Source organism: Triticum aestivum, chromosome 7A (assembly GCF_018294505.1).
Source record: "Triticum aestivum cultivar Chinese Spring chromosome 7A, IWGSC CS RefSeq v2.1, whole genome shotgun sequence".
Lineage (NCBI taxonomy): Eukaryota > Viridiplantae > Streptophyta > Magnoliopsida > Poales > Poaceae > Triticum > Triticum aestivum.
This window is the reverse complement of record NC_057812.1, coordinates 698,851,704-698,858,369: the sequence shown is the minus strand read 5'-3', so window position 1 is coordinate 698,858,369 and position 6,666 is coordinate 698,851,704.

Sequence of the window (6,666 nt, the reverse complement as noted above, 5' to 3'; positions counted from 1 at the left end):
AAGTTTCCTCTCTATGTGCTTAAAAACTTGAAGTTATGCTTGTTTTACCCTCCTATGCTAGTTGATTATTGTACCCATAAGTTATTTGCTCACAAAATCCCTATGCATAGGAAGTGGGTTAGACTTAAATGTGCTAGTCATATTCTTCATGATGCTCTCTTTATGTTTCAATCTTATCTTTTATGTGAGCATCATTGAAATCATCATGCCTAGCTAGGGGCGTTAAACGGTAGCGCTTGTTGGGAGGCAACCCAATTTTATTTTTGTTCCTTGCCTTTTGTTCATGTTTAGTAATGAATAATTCATCTAGCCTCTGTTTAGATGTGGTTTTATGTGTTAATTAGTGTTTGTGCCAAGTAGAACCTTTGGGAAGACTTGGGTGAAGTCTTTATGATCATGCTGTAAAAAACAGAAACTTTAGCGCTCGCGAGAATTGCTGACATTTTTTACTGGAGAGAGATATTTGGTTAATTCTTTTTGATGATGATTAATAGACAAATTACTCAGGTACACCAATTTATTTGAGAATTTTATGAGTTCCATAAGTGGTCGAAACCTACAGATTACTACAGACTGTTCTGTTTTTGACAGATTGTGTTTTCTATGTGTTGTTTGCTTATTTTGATGAATCTATGAGTAGTATCGGAGGGTATGAACCATAGAGAAGTTGGAATGCAGTATATATTACACCAATATGAATTTAGAATGAGTTCATTACATTACCTTATGATGGTGATTTGCTTTCTTATACTAACGGAGCTTACGAGTTTTCTGTTAAGTTTTGTGTTGTGAAGTTTTCAAGTTTTGGGTAAAGATTCGATGGACTATGGAATAAGGAGTGGCAAGAGCCTAAGCTTGGGGATGAACAAGGCACACCAAGGTAATATTCAAGGACAACCAAGAGCCTAAGCTTAGGGATGCCCCGGAAGGCATCCCCTCTTTCGTCTTCGTTCGTCGGTAACTTTAATTGGAGCTTTATTTTTATTCACCACATGACATGTGTTTTGCTTGGAGCATCAATTTATTTTGTTAGGATTTGCTTGATTTTATTTAGAACAATGTTTTGCATCTTTTATTTCAATAAAATTGGCATTGATAGCCTTTACTATGCCCATTTTACAAGTCTTCATGTTGCTGTTTGGAAAACAGAAAGTTTACTGATGCTGCGATAATTCCCTAGAAAGTCAAAATGTGATAAAATGTTGAAACCTTGAATATTAAGCTCTGATAAATTTACTACAGTGGGAATTTTCTTTCATAATTTTTGGAGTTAGGGAAGTATGGATCTTGCTGCACTCTTTACAGACTGTCCTATTTAGGCAGATTGCTGTTATGTTTGCATTGTTTGCATATGTTTGCTTCTTTAATGATTCTATTTGAGGATAGGACTATTAAATATGTAGAGGCATTTAGTATGCAATGTTGAATAATAATTTTAGTGATTTGCTACAGTAGAGTATGATAAGGTTTTTACAATGGTTTATACTAACTTATCTCATGAGTCCTTGTTGAGTATTGTGTGGATGAAGCTTTTGAGATTTAGGGAGACCGTGATATGAGAGGAATTAAGGAGACACAAAATCTCAAGCTTGGGGATGCCCAAGGCATCCCAAGATAATATTTCAAGAAGTCTCAAGCGTCTAAGCTTGGGGATGCCCCAGTTGGCATCCCACCTTTCTTCTTCAACAACTATCAGTTAGTTTCGGTTGATCCTAAGTTTTTGCTTCTTCACATGATGTTTGCCATTCTTAGAATGTAATTTTACTTTGTTTTGCTTGATGTTTGAATAAAATACCAAGATCTGCAATTCTTAAATGTTAGAGAGTCTTCACATAGTTGTATAATTATTTAAACTACTCATTGATTTTCACTCATACCTTTTTGGAGTAGTTTGTCATTTACTCGTGTGCTTCACTTATATCCTATGAGTAAATAGTTGAGTGAGTGAATATCATAAATCTGAAATTATATATGTTTCATATGCTTATCCCATGGGGAGTAATGACTTCACATATAAGAAGTAGAGGTGGTAAATTTATTGAAGGTTAGCAAACATTGTATTGGTCACTTGAACAATTCATGAAAGAATATTGAAGGAAGAGAGATCTCACATATAAATATACTATCTTGGACATCTTTTGTTGTTGTGAGCACTCATTAAAATATGACATGCTAAAAGGTTGATGTTGGACAAGGAAGACAATGTAATGGGTTATGTTTTCTTATATCTGAAATAAAGTATATTGTCATGGATCATCCAACATGTTGAGCTTGCCTTTCCCCCTCATGCTAGCCAAATTCTTCGCACCAAGTAGAGATACTACTTGTGCTTCCAAAAATCCCTTAAACCAGTATTGCCATGAGAGTCCACCATACCTACCTATGGATTGATTAAGATCCTTAAAGTAAGTTGTCATCGGTGCATGCAATAAAAATTGCTCTCTAAATATGTATGATCTTTTAGTGTGGAGAAAATAAGCTTTATACGATCTTGTGATATGGAAGCAATAAAAGCGACGGACTGCATAATAAAGGTGCCTACCATAGGGGACAATAAAGTGACCTTTCTTTTGCATTAAGATTTTATGCATCCAACTATAAAAGCGCATGACAACCTCTGCTTCCCTGTACGAAGGGACTATCTTTACTTTTATCTTCTACCATTATGCAAGAGTCTTGGTGATCTTCACCTTTCCTTTTTACATTTTATCCTTTGGCAAGCACATTGTGCTGGAAAGATTCTAATATATATATCCAATTGGATGTAAGGCATCATGAACTATTATTGTTGACATTACCCTTGAGGTAAAAGGTTGGGAGGCGAATCTATAAGCCCCTATCTTTCTCTGTGTCTAATTAAAACTTTGAACCCATAAATATCGCGTGGGTGTTAGCAATTGTGAAAGACGACATGACAGTTGAGCATGTGGGGTTTGCTAAATCAAAAGCTCTGACATAGACTCTTCCTGAAAATAAGATGAATTGGAATTGTTTGATGACTGATAACATGGTTTGTTAGTTTTCAAGAAAGTTTACGATCTATACTTTAACATGTGAATAGCTTATTACTTGATCATGAGAAGCTTTATGAGATGAACTATTGTTATGATATAATGATGCTAGAAAAGGTGATTGAAATTATCATTGATCAAACTTGTGCACCTGCTAGCATTCACACTTCATAAATTATTTCTTTTATCATTTACCTACTCGAGGACGAGCAGGAATTAAGCTTGGGGATGCTGATACGTCTCCAACGTATCTATAATCTATGAAGTATTCATGCTATTATATTATCCATCTTGGATGTTTATTGGGCATTACTATGCACTTTTATATTACTTTGGGGACTAACCTATTGACCCAGAGCCCAGTGTCAGTTTCTGTTTTTTCCCTTGTTTCAGTGTTTCGCGGAAAAGGAATATCAAACAGAGTCCAAACGGAATGAAACCTTCGGAAAAGTTATTTTTGGAAAGAAAGCAATACAGGAGACTTGGAGTGCACGTCGGGAAATAAATGAGGGAGGCACGAGGTACGGGGGCGCACCCTCCACCCTCGTGGGCCCCTCGTGGCTCCCCTGACGTATTTCTTCCACCTATATATCTCCATATACCCTAAAACGATCGGGGAACGGAATAGATCGGGAGTTCCGCCGCCGAAAGCCTCCGTAGCCACCGAAAACCAATCTAGACCCGTTTCGGCACCCTCCCAGAGGGGGGGAATCCCTCTCCGGTGGCCATCTTCATCATCTTGGTGATCTCCATGACAAGGAGGGAGTAGTTCTCCCTCGGGGCTAAGGGTATGTACCAGTAGCTATGTGTTTGATCTCTCTCTCTCTCTCGTGTTCTTGATTTGGCACGATCTTGATGTATCGCGAGCTTTGCTATTATAGTTAGATCTTATGTTTATTCTCCCCCTCTACTCTCTTGTAATGGATTGAGTTTTCCCTTTGAAGTTATCTTGTTGGATTGAGTCTTTAATGATTTGAGAACACTTAATGTATCTCTTGCCGTGCGTATCTGTGGTGACAATGGGATATCACGTGATTCACTTGATGTATGTTTTGGTGATCAACTTGTGGGTTCCGCCCATGAACTTATGCATAGGGGTTGGCACACGTTTTCGTCTTGATTCTCTGGTAGAAACTTTGGGGCACTCTTTGAGGTTCTATGTGTTGATTGAATAGATGAATCTGAGATTGTGTGATGCATATCGTATAATCATACCCATGGATACTTCAGGTGACATTGGAGTATCTAGGTGACATTAGGGTTTTGGTTGGTTTGTGTCTTAAGGTGTTATTCTAGTACGAACTCTAGGGCTGTTTGTGACACTTATAGGAATAGCCCAATGGATTGATTGGAAAGAATAACTTTGAGGTGGTTTCGTACCCTACCATAATCTCTTCGTTTGTTCTCCGCTATTAGTGACTTTGGAGTGACTCTTTGTTGCATGTTGAGGGATAGTTATATGATCCAGTTATGTTATTATTGTTGAGAGAACTTGCACAAGTGAAAGTATGAATCCTAGGCCTTGTTTCCTAGCATTGCAATACCATTTGTGCTCACTTTTATCATTAGTTACCTTGCTGTTTTTATATTTTCAGATTACAAAAACCTATATCTACCATCCATATTGCACTTGTATCACCATCTCTTCGCCGAACTAGTGCACCTATACAATTCACCATTGTATTGGGTGTGTTGGGGACACAAGAGACTCTTTGTTATTTGGTTGCAGGGTTGCTTGAGAGAGACCATCTTCATCCTACACCTCCTACGGATTTATAAACCTTAGGTCATCCACTTGAGGGAAATTTGCTACTGTCCTACAAACCTCTGCACTTGGAGGACCAACAATGTCTACAAGAAGAAGGTTGTGTAGTAGACATCACTTGGCAGGACGAGCTAGTGTCTTTGTCCCACCCAACCATTGGAGATCATTTCATCAACGTGCATGTCACCTGGCATGACGAAAGGCCACATTGGTGGTTGACCGGGGTTTACGGCCCCCAAGCCGAGGCCGACAAGATCACCTTCCTTGCTGATCTCCATGATATGTGATCTTCATGCACCGACCCATGCTCCTTGGGGGCAACTTCAACATGATCATCAGGCCCGAGGACAAGAACAGATCAAACCTTCACCAGGCCACCATGCAGCACTTCCCACATTTCATTGCTAAACGAGGAGCTTCTCTGATATCTACCTCCACGGTCGCCGTTACACATAGTATAACGAGCATGAGCTCCCTACCTTATAGTGCATCAACCTGGTCATTTGTACCGCAGGCTGGGAAATTCAACACCCTCACTCCATGTTGTGATGCCTCACTTCGGCTGCATCTGATCACGCGCCTCTCCTCATTGACTCGATGCCTAAATCCGTGGCCCCTCACCGCTTTCACTTCGAGAGGTTCTGGCACAAGCTGCCAGGGTACCATGAGGTCGTCGCCGAGGCGTGGGCTAGCTTCTCTCATGAGTCCGATCCCTTCCGTCGTATCTTTGCACGGCTTCGCGCCATGGCCAAGCAACTCCAACGTTGGAGCTCCAAGATTGTGGGCAACATCTCGCTCCAGCTTTCTATCATGCGAGAGCTTATTGCATGCTTCGATGTTGCTTGGGATATCCGCTAGCTCTCCCCTGCAGTGGCATCACATTGGCACCATCTCAAGGGCGTCTACATTGGTCTAGCATCCCTTGACAGGTACATTGCCAGATAGCGCACATGCTTCAACTTTCTCAAGGCCCCGCCTTCTATATGCCCTTAATGGCCATGGCTTCCAATGGCTTAACAGGCGCTACTCACACTTCTCCCTAAGAAGACTAACGCCAGAACACTCTCGGAGTACCCCCCCCCCATCAACTTAATTCACATTTTTGCCGAGTTATTCGCCAAGGTGCTCTCCCTTGGCGCCGTGCCTTGGTGACATGATCTCTATGAACCAGAGTGCATGCATCACCGTGATATCAATCCACAACAACTTTTTGCTCGTTCAGCAGACCGCGCGGCAACTTCATAACCTCAAACACCCCTGCAACATACTCAACCTTGACATAGCTCGTGATTTTGACTCGATATCCCGGGCCTTCCTCCTCGTGAGATTACAACATAGCTTCAGTCACCGCTGGTGCCAATGGATATGCACCTTCCTTGGCACCGCGAGCACATGCATCCTCATCAACGGCATCCCAGGACCTCCTATGCACCATCGCCAAGGACTGCGTCAAGGGGGCCCCATTTCCCCCATGCTCCTTGTGATGATCATCGACACCCTTAATAGCCTCATCTGTAGTGTCGTCAATGACGGGATTTCTCCAGCAGCTGACCACGCAACATATGGCCTGAAGCGTATCTCTCTATGCCAACGACGTGGTGCTTTTCTTCCACCACGAGAAACAAGACCTCACGGCCATCTTCACGATCCTACAACTCTTCGACGCGGTGTCTGGGCTGCGCACCAACTTTGCCAAGTCAATGGCCTCTCCCATCCAGTGTGCGCGCCCTCGGACCACACCCGATCGCCAACAACTTTGACTGGCTGCTCCGGGATATTCCGACCCCTACCTCGGGATTGCCCTGTCCATCCGCAAGGTCAGCGCCGCCGCGTTACAACCCTGATCAATAAGCTCAATCATGGCCTATCCCCGTGGTGGGCATTCATGAT